Source organism: Suncus etruscus, chromosome 19 (assembly GCF_024139225.1).
Source record: "Suncus etruscus isolate mSunEtr1 chromosome 19, mSunEtr1.pri.cur, whole genome shotgun sequence".
Classification (NCBI taxonomy): domain Eukaryota; kingdom Metazoa; phylum Chordata; class Mammalia; order Eulipotyphla; family Soricidae; genus Suncus; species Suncus etruscus.
Window position 1 is genome coordinate 10,821,198 of NC_064866.1, and position 19,587 is coordinate 10,840,784.

Below are 19,587 nucleotides of genomic sequence, written 5' to 3' on the forward strand. Positions count from 1 at the left end.
CTACCCCTTTTTAGGAGTACTACTGTAAGTTCATCTTATTTTTTGTTATTTTTCCTACAACTTTTCAACAGGGTGTTTCAAGTTTGTGGGTTGTCTTGCTATCATCATACTTATTTATCTTTTACTCAATGAAACTGAAGTTTGATGTCACTGAGAAAATAAAAATTAATACTTAACAACTTAGGTTAAGTTTTCTGAGTCCAGCATTTTCTGAATGGACTAGGAATTAAACAAATTTAGTTTCCAGTCCTGTTTCATGCATCTGAGAAGAAAGAGGCAAAACTAATCAGCATGCAATTTTACACTTTCCCCCCCTAACTTTATTCAATTTACCTAACTTTTCTAGATCCTTCAGGTCTAAATTCAGCCTACATGGTTTTCTGAACTCACTAACTTCTCCATATAAAGCAAGAATGCATAGGGCTATCATGCCTATATCTTACTACTCATACATGTCCTACTATGATCTGGCCTTGTCAACTGGTAAACTCTCTGAGAGCTGAAATGCTATCTTCAGATCATTGGATGGTATTTGGGACCAAGTAAGTCAACAAATACATTATTAAAACAATGTAACGGGTAGGTATTTATTACAATTTTACCAGATGAATAAATGGATGAAAGAATTTATTCCTTGCTAAGATAAGACAGATGGCTTTCTATCTTATAGATCTAGGTATTATTTCCCATGATCTTAAAACTCCCTGAAGATTCTGAGAAACTAAATTATAGTAGTTTGGTAGCATTCAAATCACTAAAATATTTGGGCAACTGCCAGATTTTTTATGATATGCATATTTGTATCTGAATATTTTAATTGCACTATATAGGCATTCCCAGTGAATACACGATCAAAAGAGATAGCTCAGCCTAAATTAATCTAAGAATCTAAATATATAACCGAATGGGAAAGAAATAATGCTTACTGTTCTTAAGAGGGAAAGCACACACTTAATTTTTTTTCTGTAATCAATTACAAATTTAGATTTGATAACACTAGTTGTTTAATCAGAAGTGATTATCTTTCTTGATTAGGAGTATTTTTTTAAGGAAAAGGAATTGCTAATTAGTTTGCTATCACTCTGTTGAAGGTGTTTGCAATTAAATTGAGGAGGTAAAGAAAGCTGCAAATGATTCAAATTCTGAGACGTCGTTACCACATATTGAAGGAGCTCTTCTTTCAAACTTCTTTTTAAAAATTCAAACCTTAATGGTCTAGCAACGTAACATAGGGGTTATGGTGGTTTCCTTGCTGTGGCTGGTGTGTAGTTCCCTTAGCATTATCAGGAGTGACTCCCTTTTCAAGATTACGAACCTTACCACCACCCCCCAAAAGTCTTCTTTTCTTTCATTATATTTTGTTTTGTTTTGGGGCCACATCAGGTAATGCTCAGGAGTTACTCTTGGCTCTGCACTTAGGGATCGCTCATGGTGGAGTTGGAGATGCTGGGGACTGACTCCAGTTCAGCTGTGTGCAAAGCGAGCATCCTACCTGCTGTACTATCTTCTAACTCTGAAAGAACTATGCTTATTCTTTTCGAAAAGAACTCTGTGGAGATTACAGATACTGGTTGCTGAACATATATACTACACTCCATCTGAGGGAAGCAAATTGCTTTTGTGTATTTATTTTATTTATTTATTTATTTATGTATTTGATTTTTGGGTCACACCTGGCTCTGTGCTCAAAAGTCGTTCTGGCAGGCTCAGGAGACCATATGGCATGCCAGGATTCAAACTGGGGTTCATCCTGTGTTGGCCACATGCAAGGCAAGCACCTTACGGCTGTGCTATATAGCTCCAGCCCCTGCTCTTGTGTATTTAGACACATTTAAAGCAACTCGTGATATAGAAACATTTAGAAACTTTTTTTCATATTTGGTTCTGGCTATCAATGACAGCTGCTTCTGACTGAGTCACTTTGAACCCAGTTCGTGACTCTCCCTGAAGTTTAAAGTTCAGATATGATATGCTTTTTTTATTCTATTCTTTTAAGAATAATAATAATAAGCCAATACTCTGTAATGATGCTTTACGGTTTCTTAGGTAATAACATTGAAGATGTTTTCTTCTTGGAAAGTCACAACGCTTAAAATAATTGTATCCTTTTAAGCTATCTTAAAGTGGATTTTAAAGGTCAGTCATGTCACCCAGTACCCCCATTTGTGGGGTGATGGCTCTCTAAAACTTTTTTACTTCTCAAAATGGAAACTACAGCTATTGAACAACTCCCACTTCTACTGCCACCACCCCCTTCAATGATAGCCCTAGCAACCATCATCATCCCACTTTCTGGGCTTTATTCCAATTTTTAAATATTGTGGTAAAAAAAAAAACAACATAACACAGTTTTCCATCTTAACTGCTTTGAAGTGGTATTAAATACATTTATAACGTGCTGCCAGCTCACTATTGTCGTCTCTAGTACTCATTTTATTTTATACAACAGAAACTCTTGATCTGCTAAACAACCTGCTCCCATTGTTAAAATTCTATTTCCAATTATTTTGTATATATACCCCAAGAGGGATTACTGATTCAATTGATTCTTTTTTTTTTCTTTTTGTTTGGGCCACATCAGGCAGCATTCATGGATCACTTCTGGTTCTGTGCTCAGAAATTACTCCTTGCAGGCTCAGGGGAATCATATGGAATGCCAAGAATCAAACCTAGGTCAGCAGCATGTAAGGCAAATGTCCTACCCACTGTGCTATCACTCTGTTCACTGAATTTCATTTTTCTTTTTTTTTTTTTGGAGGGGTCACATCCAGCTGTGCTCAAGGGTTACTACTGGCTCTGCACTCAGAAATCGCTCCTGGCAGACATGGGGGACCATATGGGATGCTGGAATTTGAACCACCTTCTGTCTTGGATCAGCCGCATGAGAGGCAAACACCCTACCACTGTGCTATCTCTCTGGCCCTGAATTTCTTGATATTACCAGGAATTCTTCATCCTGTACATATATGGTGTTTATTTTGCTTCTTCCACCCCAACCTCAACCTGAATATATTATTAATCTTTGGGGTTAGGAGAAAAAAAGTAAATCCTAATGAAGTACTCATTAATAACTCTTTTTTGTTTGTTTGTTTGTTTGTTTGTTTTGTTTTTGGGTCACACCCGGCAGCGCTCAGGGGTTACTCCTTGCTCTATGCTCAGAAATCGCTCCTGGTAGACTCAGGGGACCATATGGGATGCCGGGATTCGAACTACCGACCTTTTGCATGCAAGGCAAACGCCTTACCTTCATGCTATCTCTCTGGCCCCATGAATGACTCTTATAACCTTAAAAAGTCAATATTAGAACTTTTGTCTCGGTCTCAACAAAAAAATAAACCAAATTATTGGTTTATTAAATAAAAATAATATTAAAATATCAGATGATGTAAAATATTCCATTAAGATCATGAAAAGAAAAGCAATAGACTTGGGTAAAATATTTGCAAACATGTCATCTGATAAAGGACTTTTATCCAGAATATAAATCCACAAAAAATGGCCAGAATAAAATTTGGCTAGACACTTCACTACCAAAGAAAATACATGAAGAATTGATCAGCATGTGAAAAGTTGTTCAACATCATGGCCTTCAGGGAAAAACAAATTAAAATAAAATACTATTTCACATCGATTGTGTGAAATAAAATTATAATGTTTATGTAAAGGAAACAGGGGAAACATAAAACCTATGACAAGGAAAAAATATTTGCAAATAATGAACTACAACAAAGAAACAACAGAAAACAAATGAACTAATTGAAGAGCAAGCGGAGGACTTGAGTAGACCTTTCTTCAAAGTTATGCAAATATCCAATATGATATGAAAAGATGAGAAATATTATTAATCCCAGTGATATGCAAAGCAAAACCACAAATGAGATTGCACCTCACTTAGGATGAACTCTGTGAAAGGAAAACAGAAATAAAAAAAAAAGTAAAACAAGGTGCCAGAGGGTTGGAGCAAGTGGTAGGACGCCTGTCTTGCCCACACTAGCCTAGGACGGACCTTGGTTTGAAACTCCGGTCTCCCAATTCAGGAGCAATTTCTGAGTGCATAGCCAGGGGTAACCCCTGAGTGTCACTAGGTGTGGCCCCAAAACAAAACAAAACAAAACAAAAAATGTAAAACAAGTGTTGGCTAGGAAATGGAGAAACTGGACCCCTGGACACTGTTGATGCTATAGAAACATTTTAGCCTCTGTGGAAAACTTCATAAATTTAAAAATATAATTACTCTTTAATAAAACAATTCTAGTTTGTCCAAGAGAATTAAAATGGAAGCATCTGGAAGATAATTGCACACTCACATTCATTATAGCACTCTTTGCCTAGCCAAGAGAAGGAAGCAATTTAGTACCCACTAATACTTGAATAAATAAAAAGAAAATGCAACCTATAAAGTCAGAGAGATAGCACAGTGGATAGGACATTTGCCTTGTAAACAGCCCACCCTGGTTCAATCCTCGATACCTTGTATGGTTTCCTGAGCCTGCCAGGAGTGATTTCTTTTTTTGGGGGGGTCACACCTGGCAGTGCTCAGGGTTACTCCTGTCTCTACGCTCAGAAATTGCTCCTGGCAGGCTCAGGGGACCATATGGGATGCCGGAATTTGAACCACTGTTTTACTGCATGCAAGGCAAATGCCCTACCTGTATGCTATCTCTCCAGCCCCACAGGAGTGATTTCTGAGTTGAGAGCCTGAGCACAGCTGGATGTGACCCCAAAACCACCCCCCCAAACTGCAATCTGTACATATAATGAAATAGTAGCAGCATTAATAGAGTGAAATCTTGCCATAAAAATATAGCCACATAAGGGACAAAAACTATTTGATTTCACTCGTATGCGGTATTACGGTAGTCAGAATCTTAAAAATGAAACAGGGGATGGAGAGATAGTGCAGAGATTAGGGACAATGCCTACCAAGAACTGGATCCAGATTTAACCCCTGGCACTACTTGACCCATTAGCATCACTGGGATGTGTCTTTGAAGATGCACACAACAACAACAACAACAACAACAGCAACAACAATCAAAAGCAGAACAGTGGTTGCCTGGTGCTAGAGGTAGAGGGAGAGTAACAGTTTTTGCTCAGTGGGTTTTAGGGACTTTGTTATGGATATTTTTCTCTTTTTGCTGAGGACAGGAAGTGGTCAGACCCCCAATGTTCAGGTGCTATTCCTGCTTTCCTTGACTTTGTGTTCAATAGTAAAACCTGGCAGTGTTGGGAAGACAAGCATATTGCAAGATGGAACTTTCAGAGATCTGTTGCACAGTCATGTGCATATAGCCAACACTAAAATACTCCACACTGAATGATGGGGTTTGGGGAGATAGTGTAATACAGTGCTGTACCCTGGTTTGATCTTAGGTATCACATGAACCCCCATCCCCATCACTAATGGGTATCACGCTAGAGACACCTGGCTCCTTATGGTCCCAAACAGTTCTTCATTCTTTGGCTTTAGCATCAACTGTCTGGCCTAGTTGGCCATTTGAGAGGTTCTTTTTCCTCCCATATAGGTAGAGCTAGTAAATGATGTTATTTTTTAAAATGATACCTTTTTAAAGCTGTTGGCTTCTTTAAGCCATCTGTTGGCTCTGGTTAATTTGTGATCAGACTAATTTCCCAACTTCTTTATTCACAATTGCTACTAAATCCATCCTATTTTTTATGGAATAAATTTGCCTCCTAACAAAAAGTTAAATAGAATAGTGCTTATTGCTTTAAGAATTTATCATACTGGGGCTGGAAAGTTAGCATGGAGGTGGGACATTTGCCTTGCATGTAGAAGGATGGTGGTTCAAATCCCTGCATCCCATATGCTCCCCCGAGACTTTGAGGAGCAATTTCTGTGAGTAGAGCCAGGAATACCCCTCAGTGCTGCTGGGTGTGACCCCAAACCCTCAAAAAATTATTATACTGGAAAAAATTTTTTTTATCATATCAGAGAAATAGAACAGCAGTAGGGCATTTGCCTTGCATGCAGATGGACCCTGGTTCAATCCCCAGCATCCCATATGGTAACCCAAGCCTGCCAAGAGCGATTTCTGAGGATAGCGTCTTTCATTGTGTTTCCAGAAGCCCCATTCCCTTGCGATTGTCTCTGCCGAACCTTTGGAACTGGGGATCATGGTTGTTGTGCGGGTCGTATTTCAAACCCTAGACTAGGGCTTTTTTTTTATTGGTTTCAAGATGTATTCAGTCCAGTCATGTTTCTAGCAGCCAGTCATCTGTAAATCGCGGTCTTGGCTTTTGGACTGACCAAAGGGTGACAAGTCTTCTGATTTTGTCTTATCGTTAGCTGGTGAGGTAGGATAACCTGTTCTTAGGTCAAGTTGTTCCCATTTTCCTTGTTATCAGGATATCATATTAGAGCTGGCACTTGCTGGTGGCCCAACGGTATTAAGGATGTCCAGGATGGGGTTTGTTTCCTGTAGCTGTTGTGAAGAACTGTGTCGATTCTATGAGACCGTGAATTTTAAGAGCCACTCAACAACACCTCATGTCTACTGGACAAAGTTTCCAGACTCAGCTGGAAAACTGCCAGACTGAAAAAACTGACTTACCAAGTCTGCCTCCCACTGGACTCACTTCACCACTGTAAAATGTTTAGGCCAGTGATGTGGCTCATAAAACACATGCCTTGCATGCATGAGACCCGAGTTTGAGCCCTGGCATAGAAAAAAAGTTTATTAAACAGGTTTTAACTCCTCATTTGCATGTCCAGTGCTAACTTTGCATTACCTAAAACATTTGTTTAACATGTCTCATCTATCTTTATCAAGTCACTTAACACAGGATTTAACAATCAAGGTTAAGGTTCACAAATGATCTTTCTTAGGGCCGGAGAGATAGCTTGCAGGTAGGGCATTTGCCTTGCATGCAGAAGGACGGTGGTTCGAATTTTGGCATCCCATAGGGTCCCCCAAGCTTGCCTGGAGTGATTTCTGAGCATAGAGCCAGGAGGAACCCCTTTGCCCTGCCAGGTATTCAAGCAACTCAAATATTTATGCACAACACTTGAATTAGAAACACATTGTGATATTAAATACTTAAAATAGCAATTGCCTAGAAAAAGTAGTTCTCTTTCTCTCAAATTCAACTTTTTCTTTTCTTTTCTTTTTTTCTTTTTGTTTGTTTTTGGGTCACACCTGGCAGTACTCAGGGGTTCCTCCTGGCTCGACGCTCAGAAATCCCTCCTGGCAGGCTCCAGGGACCATATGGGATGCTGGGATTCGAACCACTGTCCTTCTGCATGCAAGGCAAACGCCTTACTTCCATATTATCTCTCCAGCCCCGAATTCAACTTTTTCTATGCCCTTATCTTCTACCAACTATTACAAATTCTTCTGCACATTAATTTCACTTCACATTTCAATGGTCTGATTTATGCTGAATTATTTTTTTTTAAAGTTTCAACCCATTGTTAAACAATTTTTGTGCTGAACTTAAATATTGAGTAAAGAAGTAAAGTTCTGTTTGGTTGAATTTCTATGGTTCATTAAACCCATGATTTTCATTACAGTAATATTTAGAGGACTAATTATCTCTAAGTAATCACAGAGCATGAAGCAATTTAAGTGTCTTTCCAGCATAGGTTAAAAGCAGATTTTTACTTATTAAATTATGAATGTTTTACTTTATACTGGGCATTGAATAATTTAAAAATGAACATGATACTTAATTTTATTTATTTATTTAGATTTTTTGGGCCACACACGATGACGCTCAGGGTTTTGCCTGGCTATGCACTCAGAAGTCGCTCCTGACTTGGGGGACCATATGAAATGCCAGGGATCAAAACACAGTCCATCTAGGGCCGCCAAGGCAGATGCCTTACCACTCCACGCCACCACTCCAGCCCCAGGATACTTAATTTTAAAGACAAAAACTAGATGCACTGGAAGTAGCTTCTCAGAGCTGAATTTGTTTACTTAAAATTCATAACGTTCTGTATTTTGGCATCAGTTTCAAATGTGAAATTTAAGAAATTTGGTTCACTAATCATTTCCCAAATGTTAGATTCATTTTGAAGCTTAAAGACATTTTACTTAGGGGGAAAAGGGTGATAGTTCAAAGGGGTGGCATGCATGTTTGTGGGCACCATGTCTGGCACCGTGTCCTCCCCCTCCTTCATCCCTAGCACTGCTGGAGTGATCTTTGCTTCCCTGCACTGCAGGAGCCCCAGAGCACAGCTGGGTGCAACCACCAACCAGGAGTAGTCACTGAGCATTGCTAGGTTTGGCTTTAAAAAAAGAATAAAAACAACAACAGGAAAGAAAGTAAATTTAAATAGAATTTGCTTTTTAAAACTTTTGGCCTTTTGACCATACTAAGCAGTAGGCAAGGGGTACTCCTGTTTTTGTACTCAGAGATCACTCCTTGTGGTGTTCAGGGGACCATATTGGGTGACTAGTATTGAATCTAGATTGACTGGGTATAAGGAAAGTGCCCTAACCACTGTACTATATTCTGGACCTCTGTAAGTAAACCTTAAAATAGAACATGAGATCTTGAGGAACAAGGAAAATCTATAACATTACTGTTGAGTTATAAATTCTATAATCTTGAGATAATTCCCTTTATGTATGCATCTTTTTATGTTCTTGTAGTTAAGTACACTTAAATATTTGCAAAGATAAAATTTTAAAACTTTATAAACACTTATATTTAAAAATTTATAATAACTTAATTTTAATCACTTTAGGTAATTGCATAATCAACTAATTGCATTATAATTTGCTTACTCTTTCTATATTCTTAACGTTTGACTTTCTTCTAATATTTTCATATTACTAGTGGTGTGAGGATGAGCATGTTCTGAATGGCTGAGGAAAAGCTTACCTTATATTTATATATTCCATTAAAAATATCTATCCCCTGTATTTTTCCACTGTTTGAATTTTTTAATCAAGTAAATTATGATGAATACTCTTGGTACATCAGGAAATAGAAAACAGTTCCATAAGCTTTTCCCTGTAATTTACCATTATGATCAAAACTGATTTCTTTTATAATCATTAATTCATAATGACAGCATAATAATAATTTTCAGAGCTAACATTCGACTACCAAGATTTCCACTGAGCTTGTAATTAAAATGTCAGAATTCATTCCTGGCCTTGAAAATAATTTTTGCTTTTGATGATTGATTCAAAATTCTGTTTTATAGATTTTAATTCTCACATAGTCTTCAGCTGTAAAAGAAAATTTCAGGATACTGAACAACATAACTGTTTAAAATTGTAAGTCTGTTCTTGCTTTGTTGCTATAGATAGTTTGTTTACATGGCCAGGGAGACAGTTCAATGGGTAAGGAAATTGTTTTGCCTGAGGTTGACCTAGGTTCCATACCCTTCTATGTGGTCCCCTCAAGCCTCACCAGAAATGATTCCTGAGTACCGACTGAGCCAGGAGTAAATTATGAGCACTGTTGGATATGAGTACAAAATAAGACAAAGCAAAAAAGTTGGTCAGAAGCTGTTGCTTTTTAAAAATGCTTACATATTTAAAAAAATAAATAAGGATGCAATTGGGGGGGGGGGTTCCGAGATCAAGAAAATTCAGGTACATTGGTTGTGTAAAGGAAGAATAAAGCAAAATATTCAAACCAGAGTTTATTTAACAACACTTTGGCATGAGACCCAAATTATGATGATCAAACCTAAAAGGGGGCCTATCAGACTTGTGGGAGTGGTAGCTGTGGCAGGGGTACTGGGGATAAAAGAGGGGACCTGCCAACACAGGTGGAGGGGGGTTAACACCAGTAGTAAGATCAGTGCTAGAAGACAAAAGCACTGCATGTCTAAATCTCAACTCTTAATGACTTTGTAAATCATGGTGCTTTACTTAAATAAAAATTTAACAATAGTCGCAGTAATAAATAAAACAGTGCATCTAAATTGTTAAACCAGGAGTTAAAATTTTTCTTTTATTGATAAGTTAGATTTTTTTTTTTCAATTTTTTTCTTTTGTGAAGCTAGGGATCAAACCCAGAGCCTCACACATACCAGGCAAGTACACAACTGCTGAATTCCATCACTGGCCAAGTTTAGGTCTTACCATTTTTTTTAAAGTACTACTTTTGGTATTTTAAAGAGATTCATAAAACATCATGGTCTGTTTGGATTTTATGTCTTCATACATGAATGGGAAAGACTGCTAAAGTACAGTTATTGACACACTCACCAGACATCACCCATGTACCTTTACTCTTTCCTCCTTCATTGCTGCTGTCAGCAAGTCAACTGTATCTCTCATACTCATGTTTGATTTGGAAGGATATTCACAAATTTTCTACTTCCAAGGAGCTAAAACAGGTACTAGAAAATAGATAATTCAGTTTTCCTTTTTTTTTTTTTTTTTTGGTTTTTGGGCCACACCCGGCATTGCTCAGGGGTTACTCTTGGCTGTCTGCTCAGAAATAGCACGGGGGACCATATGGGACACCGGGATTTGAACCAACCACCTTAGGTCCTGGATCGGCTGCTTGCAAGGCAAACGCCGCTGTGCTATCTCTCCGGGCCCTTATTTTGTTTTTTTTAATCTAAAATTATATGTCATCCTTCACTCGTTCCCCCCCCCCCCTTTTATTAGTGAAGCAAGAAAGTCTTAATTAAAATTTACTTAGGTTAACCAGGAATGAGACTTCTACTGGGGAAGACACTAATGCTGCCCTGGTACCCACTTGCTCCAGAGTGGGTTCAGACAATATCCTGATGAGTTGGAAACAGAAACAACTTTTTTTCAGGGCAGGGTCCTTGTATCGACACCTAACAGTGAGATGAAACCAGAAGATACTCCTTAATACTCTGACTTCAATATAAGATCTGTGCAAAAAAATCAGGATCTCTAATTACAGAAACCCAACTGTAACAACGGTGATTGAGAAGAACTTTTATTGGGACCATGAAAAAAGACTTTGGGGCTAGACAACTTAGTATTCCCAGAGCCTCTAGTTGGTTTTATGGTAGGATGCTTCATGGCTAGGTCTCCCTATTTTTAAGCCAAAGATTTTTCATATTTCCCCCATTTTTTGCTGTGCTTATGCAAAAACAAACAAACTTGCCACACACACCCCTTTTTAATTTTTTTAATTTCTTATCTTTTATTTATTTGTTTGTTTGTTTGTTTTGGTTTTCGGGCCACACCCATTTGATGCTCAGGGGTTACTCCTGGCTAAGCGCTCAGAATTGCCCCTGGCTTGGGGTGACCATATGGGACGTGGGGGGATTGAACTGCAGTCACGATCTTTCCTTATCTCTAGCGCCACCTCGCCGGCCCCATTTCTTATCTTTTAAATAAGGGCTCTCGCCTTTTTCATAGAACCAAGGCACATGGATTTCTTGGTTGTACCACATATTTCTGCATTTTTCTATAAAACTAAGAAGAAAGGAAAAAAGAAAGACTGGGTACCAAAGGCCAAGTGGTCTCAGATGAATTGGTGGGAAAAAAATAAGGACAGAACTAAATATCCAAATCAAAGTCAGTGACAATAGAATCAAAAGACCTAAACTTTAACAATCTAAACTTCAATGGGCCTGTCATACTGGCAGGCCATGGGGCAAAGTGTGATGTTATAGTATAGGATGCATTCTGGGTTCATTGGTGGAGGGAAGTCGACACGGGTGGTGGGAATGACCCTGACGCACTGTATATCTGAAATTCAACTATGAAGTACTTTGTAAATCACAATGGTTTCAATAAAATAAAATAATAAAATAAAACTTACTTAGCTTAATACAAGGTGAGGGGAGAGAAAGGGAGAAGGTTGTGTTCAAGGGAGAACATGGGCTTCTCTAGAATGGAAATAGGTAAAGAAACATAGAGACAAGCAAGCAGACACATGTTTAAGAGAGAAGTGAAAGTCTGTTTGTTCCTTTTAATCATTCTCAATGCTGGGGACTCTGAATAATTGACAGTATCTACTTCCTTTCCAAGGAGATTGTAGCTAAATTAGAAGAAGCCCATGTTTTCATTGTTATGGGAGCCAGTCCCAAGGGTGTGTGTGTGTGTGTGTGTGTGTGTGTGTGTGTGTGTGTGTGTGCGCGCGCGCGTGCGCACATGCATGTATGCAGAGTACTAGTAAGCAAATGATACCTAGAATTCAACCCAGAACCACATAAATGCAAGGTATTTGTTCAATCACTTGAGGCAAATTCCCAGCTCCAGAATGAAATAATTTTTACTGAGTACATTCCAATCTACTCTGCCTCCCATCATACATTCTTTAAGGAGACACACTTCAATATGACCTACCTGGAGTACAGTCAAGATGGGTACCAAGAAAAATTATACCTTTTAGGTTGTAAATTTTTCTCATCTAATGAATGGCTAAATTCTTCCAACACATCCTCTGGCTGAGAATGTTTTTGTTAGCAGTTATGCTACCTTATGAAAAAGCACGGTCTTCTCCAAATTGGATATACTATAAATTGGAGACATTAGTCACAGCTGGTGTTTTTTTTTTTTCTTCTATTTGAAACACATACACTTTAATATTCTTTTTCAGGTCAGATATTTTTTTATAAAAATTGTGTATTGAAATATTAGAGAAGAAATGCCATATGTAATACCAAATATTATCCTTTTTTTTTTGGTTTTTGGACCACACCCTTTGACGCTCAGGGATTACTCTTGGCTATGCACTCAGAAATCGCCCCTGGTTTGGGGGGACCATATAGGACACGCTGGGGGATCGAACCGTGGTCCGTCCTGCTAGCGCTTGCAAGGCAGACTCCTTACCTCTAGTGCCACCTTCCCGGCCCCATATTTTCCATTTTTTAAATGGTCTGCATTAAAAGGAGATGGAATAACAATGTCATTTCTCACATTTCAACCTCCAGGCATACATCTGCTATTTACCAAAGTGCAATATTATGCAGCATACATCCATACACACATGTGTTTAGCAAGCACTTGTCATAGGTGTTATACTGCAATCATCACTGTAGGAAAGGCAAAGAAAAGGAAGGGTTCACACCTACCCTGAAACAACTTACAGCACTTGGGGAAGATAGACCAAGCTCAAAAAGTGTCCTATGTGCTTGGAGGACTGACTTTATTACCCAGGCAATCATGCTTCAGAAATACATGTTAGAATGAATGGTCTTAGAAGGGATGTGTGCGGTACTCAAGAGAAGCAATTGAGGCCAGAGATGACCTGTTAGAAGGAGAACAATGAGAAAAAAGCAGAATCCTCTACCTGTATCCAGAGAATAGTGAGTAAAAAGGCTTATTGAACTAGAGATCAGATTATGGAATATTAAATGAGAATAGAAGTTGAGCTGGAGAAGAAAAAGGAAGACCATTGGCTCTTAATATGGCTCTCAATGTGCCAGGATTTATTTATCATTTTTGTCTTCTCTTTTATAGAGGGAAAAAAATGAAGCTTAGATGGATTTTTTTTTCAGGGTCATTGGTATCAGGCTCAGGATTCAAACCCAAATTTGTTAACAGATTATTTCTTACTGTTTCTCTATGCCAACTTCTTTAAATGTCTTGCAGAAGAACCTGAACTTGTTTGTGTGCAAAATATAGAATTGGCTGAACATCTTTAGAGCCAAAAACACTTCAAGAGAATTACTTTTATGCTGTGTCAGGGTACAGTATGATTAGAAGGACCTAAGAATGGGATCATTTTTAAAACCATTTTGAAGAGAAAGTTTCAATGCTCTGGAATGCTGTTGGTATCAAGTCTGTTGTCTTGCATGTAGTAGTTGCTTGATAAATATTTGTTTAGGTAGAAAAGCACTCTGAGCCCTAATGCTGTGTGTGACACCAACCAGTTTTATGAACATGGGTAAAGATGGTAGTAGCTGTGTACTTACAGATTACTTGCACACTTTGCTTTGATTTTGGTTTCTTGCTTTTTGCACTACACATGGTGATGCGCAGGTGTTATTCCTGGCTCTGCATTGAGGAATTACTCCTAGCTGTGCTTGGGGACCTCATGAAATGCTGAGGATTGAACCATGACTTGGTCACATGTAAGGCAAGTACCCTACCTGCATGCAAGGTGAGAACTTTAATGCCTGTACTATCTTTCTGACACAGAGAAGATATTTTCTTTGGGAATCTAAACTAAATATAAAACCTACACTAAAATGTTACTTTAATGAATAGCATATACCCCATCATCCTGGAATGCCAAGATTTTTTTTATTATCTGAATATTGGGAATCATAAGTTTTGCCCTACTTAGTACTATCACTCCAGTCCAGGTTACTTACACCCTAGAAGACTTAGTTTCCTCATCTGTAAACATAGGGATCATAGCTGAGCATAAGATCTCAGTGATAGGTACACTAGGATTAAGATAAGGCCTAGTATACTGCCTAGTATTACTTTTAATAAGGAGGAAACTCAAAAATTATTTTAATGATCTACTAAGCCTAATGAAAATAAATCTTCCATTTTAAGTGGACACTTGACAAGTGAGGTTTGGTGAATAAACATTTCTAAAGTGGGAGGGCTGAAGGATGGGGGATGGGGATTTAAAGGATGTTGTTTGTTGGGAACAAGGAGGTGACCACTAGGGAACATTTGGGGTGGCAATGAGACTTGAGGAAGATGTGATTTGTCCTCTGAGAGCCTTAGGCTCCACTGACCTGAGATTCTAACCTAAACTTATGACTCCCAAAATTTAGGATAACTGAAAAGTCATCTTGGCATACTAGGACACTTGGGTATATATTATTCAAAGTAGTATTTTAGTTTAGATTCCCCCCCCCCCAAATATCTTTTCTGTGCCAGAAAGATTGTATAGAAATTAAGGGGCTGGAGAGATAGCACAGTGATGGGGCGTTTGCCTTGCATGTGGTGGACCAGGAGAGATCTGGTTTGATTCCTGGCATTCCATATGGTCCCCCAGCCTTCAAGGGGCGATTTCTGAGTGCAGAGCCTGAGCAGCCCTGAGCGCCACTGAGTGTGGCCCAGAAACCAATCAATGAATCAATCAATAAATTGAGTTAAAAAAAAAAAGAAATTAAGGTGCCGGCAAGGTGGTGCTGGAGGTAATCCTTGCAAGCGCGGTTGGATTCCCCCAGCGTCCCATATGGTCCCCCCAAGCTAGGGGCAATTTCTGAGCGCTTCGCCAGAAGTAACCCCTGAGTATCAAACAGGTGTGGCCCGAAAAACCAAAAGGAAAAAAAAAAAGAAATTAAGGTGCTTATCTTTCATGCAGTTAACCTCAGTTTAATCATCAGCCATAAATATGGTCCTCAGAGTACCTCTAGTTGTGTTCCCACCTCACAGAAAAAGAAAGAACAAATATTTTGACCATTTCTTTTTCTAATTGAATTATCATTTATTTATAAGACTGGGGGGTTGTGGGGGTTATAGTTCACAGCTCTATATGTGTATAGAATTCACTGCATATATGACTGGAGTTCCACTGACCTCCCCCACCATAAAGCCCTTCCTCTCCTTGCGAGAGATTTCACTGATTCTTGGAGTTAATTTCCTTGTAATTATGACTAATTTGTTTGATTTACCTGATTTTATTTTACATATGTACAAAACCATGTAGCAGCTGTTTTAAGTCTTACTTCTTTCACTGCTCACAGATTTCCTTCCATTTTGCTCTGTAACCATTCCTAGTTTCTTAAAATGGCAGTTGGCAAGTTTGAGAGACTTTCATCCTAGTTAAATCCTGTTCTGAAAAACCAACTGTCTTCTATAAATGTATCTAACTCAACTTAATGCCAATACATTTCCCAGAAGAGGACAAAAAATGGATAGGGGTTGGGGGTGGGAATGTCTGATAATTTATAGGCATTATCTGGTCTCAGTTGCTGAAGACTAGTATTTTGAAATCCCCAAAACACACAGGTTCATTTTCCCTGATTAAAAAAAAAAAGATGACTCTTTACAGAAAAACAATAGAACAAGAATCCTCTTCTTGTCTCAGGGCTTCCTACTGCTGCTGCTGTGTCATAGGGTGGAACAGCTGCGAGCCACTGTAGATGGAAAAGGAATGTGCTGCTTCTCTCTGCATGACCACTTGCTAGTCAATGTGTGTTTACATTATTTTTAGCCAATAATAGGCTAATGATTCATTTATCCAGTTCAAAAACTTCCAGTATCTCATTTTTATTTATCATGGGCAGATTTTGAGGAGCTCTATTATATTATATAAAATATAATACATATTCTTCTTTTATTATTCTTGCCTGGATGTGACTTTGAGCCTCATATACACCAGATAGTCCCGAGAGCTTAGATTTGCCATATCATGCCTTGGACCCCACGATGTAGACTTGCGGGCATAAAGACAGAATCTTTTCAGGTTGGAATACAGTTCCTTCAAAATTCAACCCAGGGTTAATGGGATTAGAAAGGTGAGGGAAAACAAAAGTTCTTTCTATTTTATCACTTAGCAAAGACTACGTTTCTGCCCTCCTAGATAGTTCCCTTAACAAAATCAGGAGAAAATGACTTAGCTGAAGGGTTGGACATGCTTCCTATCTATGTTTCCCTTGAGAATAGGTAGGGCTAATTTTTACAGGATGGCCTGTGTAGTTACGCAAAATTCCTGGTTCTACCCAGAAAGGCCTTTCTTAGTTTTAGGTTCTGCTATTACTGTTGACAAATTTTGAGGCAGTTTTGAACCAGGGTATCTTGTGTTTTCATTTTTCATGAACAAATTAGGTAGCCAGTCTTGTGTCCTATTGAAGTCTGTGATAAAAAGAAAAGATGCTCATTTGGCTGGCAGCATAAAACTTGGATCAAACTGGCTTCAAAAAATAAGGCAGCACTCTGAATCAAAAGAAGTGGAGGAAGGAGGGAACAAAGAAAACACTCAGGGGAATGGGCCTTTTCATAACGAACAATGTTGCTGTATCACTTACTCTGAAGAAAAAATAGAACTAAGATTGGAGAGAAAAAATGTATATAGGATCCATCTTCCTATGTGGGAACTTTTAACCCAAATTCTTACTTCATTATTTCCACTTTCTTCATGCCTATGTGCCCTTTGCTAATGGTCATTTGCACTTACTCTGGAGTTTTGTTTATATAATCTATGACTACTACCGTTTGTGTGCTAAAAAGGGAGAATTTTACATGATTTCTATGTTCTCAAGTATGGAGAAAGGCAAAGATCAGTCATATGAGTGTGAAAACTAAAGCCCTCTGGGCCTAGGACCACATTGGTTCTAAGCCCTCAGTAAAGCCACTGTAAAATACTTTTCCTCTCTATAACTTCCTCATAGACAGAGGGTGTTAGCCCAAAGATAAAACTGCAAAATGTACCTTGTAAAGGGCAGGACCCTCTCTGCTCAGCTGAAATAGAGGAACTAGGTGGGTCCGAATGTTCCACCAGAGCAAGACATGTTCCACCAGACAAGAACCCCCTGACACAAAGTTCAGTCAATAAATTGGGACATCAAACCTAAATATGATGATTTCTGTTCAAGTGGCTGAAATGCTTGCATTATTGTATGAACCAACAAAATACATGAGTTGTTGAAGCTTGTAAATCTCCATATAAACTGCTTGCAGATTTAACTTGGGGTCCCTGTCAAGATTCTCTTGGTTGGATGAGATTTGGACCTCAACTAGTTGAATAAACTCCCCTTTGTACCTTGAGGTGGTCTTTAAGTCTCAGTGTCAACGTGGATGTCAACTCAAAACCTAACAATAAGAAATACTATATAGCAAAGACAGCCACTGTCATAGATATATTGGCAGAAACTATAAGGCAGGTGGAAGAGAAGGAAAGCTTCTGAGATGGGTGAGAGCTTCAACTGGATCTTGATTAGAGGCAGTTGGGTGGGGGAAGAGGAGGTGGGCTGGCTGGAAGAGGGGCAGCTTGTGATGGTGAGGATTTTGTTTTGATTATGTTTGATTTTGGTTGCTCCCAAGTTGGAAGCTGAGACAAAATTTAAGGATGTTGTCAGTTATTAATCATGTTCTGGCCAATATTTGAGGCCAATTGTGGCAGATGCTCTCTGGATTATTCCTAGAGATAGCAATCTGGTTTTCTGCAAATCTGACTTACAGAGATTGCCCTCCTAAATTGTTTATTGTAGATAAAGGATTGATTTCTTGGGCAGATTTCTGCAGGCTATAGCCAGGGTTAGGCCCTTGTCTGCTTGTATATTGTATCTCTTATGCATATAATCTTGTTAATAAGATTCTGTTGAGGGGTTGGAGCAATAGTACAGCGGATAAGGTGTTTGTTTTGCATACAGCCAACCTGAATTTGAGCCCTCGCATCCCATATGGTCCCCCATGCTTGTCAGGAGTAATTCCTTAGAGCAGAGCCAGGAGTAACCCTTGAACACTGCTCCGTATAGACCACCCCCCTCTCCAAAAGATTTTACTGAGTGGGTTACAACAAATTTTCTATTTCAAACAAGCCATTAAAAACATGTTTTCTACCTTTTAATGTAAGATAACAATATTCTTCAAGTGAAATAGACTCAATATTATATTATTTACATAGTCTTACAGATCTTAATTGATCCTTTTTTGGGTGATTGGGCCACACCCAGCGGTGCTCAGAAGTTACTCCTGGCTCTGTGCTCAGAAATCACTCCTGACAGCTTCTGGGGATATATGGAATTCTGGAGATGGAATCTGGTTCCATCCTATTTCAGCCTCACGCTAGGCAAATGCCCTACCACTGTGGTCTCCTTCCAGCCCACTGATCCATTTTTAGAGTTGATATGTTAGAAAAAGAAAACAACTTGATTTAAGTCAAGTCTTTAGCAATCCTTTTGTTCTGCTTCATTAAAAACAATATGCAACCCTCAATTTTTCTTTCCATTGTTAAATTTAAGTCTTTTCTAAATGTCCATGAAATGACTCCTGACCTTCAGGGAAGAATGGAAGTTTCTATATGTTGGAAGGTAATACTTCTAAATCTCAAATTTTAGCCAATAATTAGCCACTGTTTTCCTCTGCATGGATTTTTAGACTAAGAATATTGTGTCTGACAGAGTTTTTGTTACACTATGATTTCACTTGACAAACCTGGATTTCTAGTTGACGGTTGTTATAATGATATTTGACAAGTCTTAAAGTCTTAACTGAAATATTAGAGATCTTTCCTTATTCAATCAGGGGAGAAAATGTCCATCATTTATATTTTCTCAGTGAAGTAGATTAAAAGTTCAAGGTCTCTCACAAAAGTAAAATCAAAATGGATTAAAGAGCTTGATATTAGACTTGAAACCCTAAGATTCATAGAAGAAAATGTAGGCAGAATACTCTATGACAATGAAGCTAATTGGATCTTCAAGGGTGAAGCACCACTAGCCAAGATAGAAGCAAAGATAAATAAATGAGACTACATTAAACTAAGAAGCTTCTGCACCTCAAAGGAAATGGGACTATCCAGGGAATGGGAGAAACTATTACCTAATACCCATCTTATAAAGGGTTAATATCCAAGATATAGAAGATAGTGGTAGAGCATAACAAAAAAAGTTATCTGACTTAATCCAAAAATGGGGAGAAGAAATGAACAGACATTTCCTCAAAGAATTTCAGATGGTCAAAAGACACATGAAAAAATACTCCACATCATTAACCATAAGAGTTATGCAAATAAGAACAACAATAAAATATCATCTCA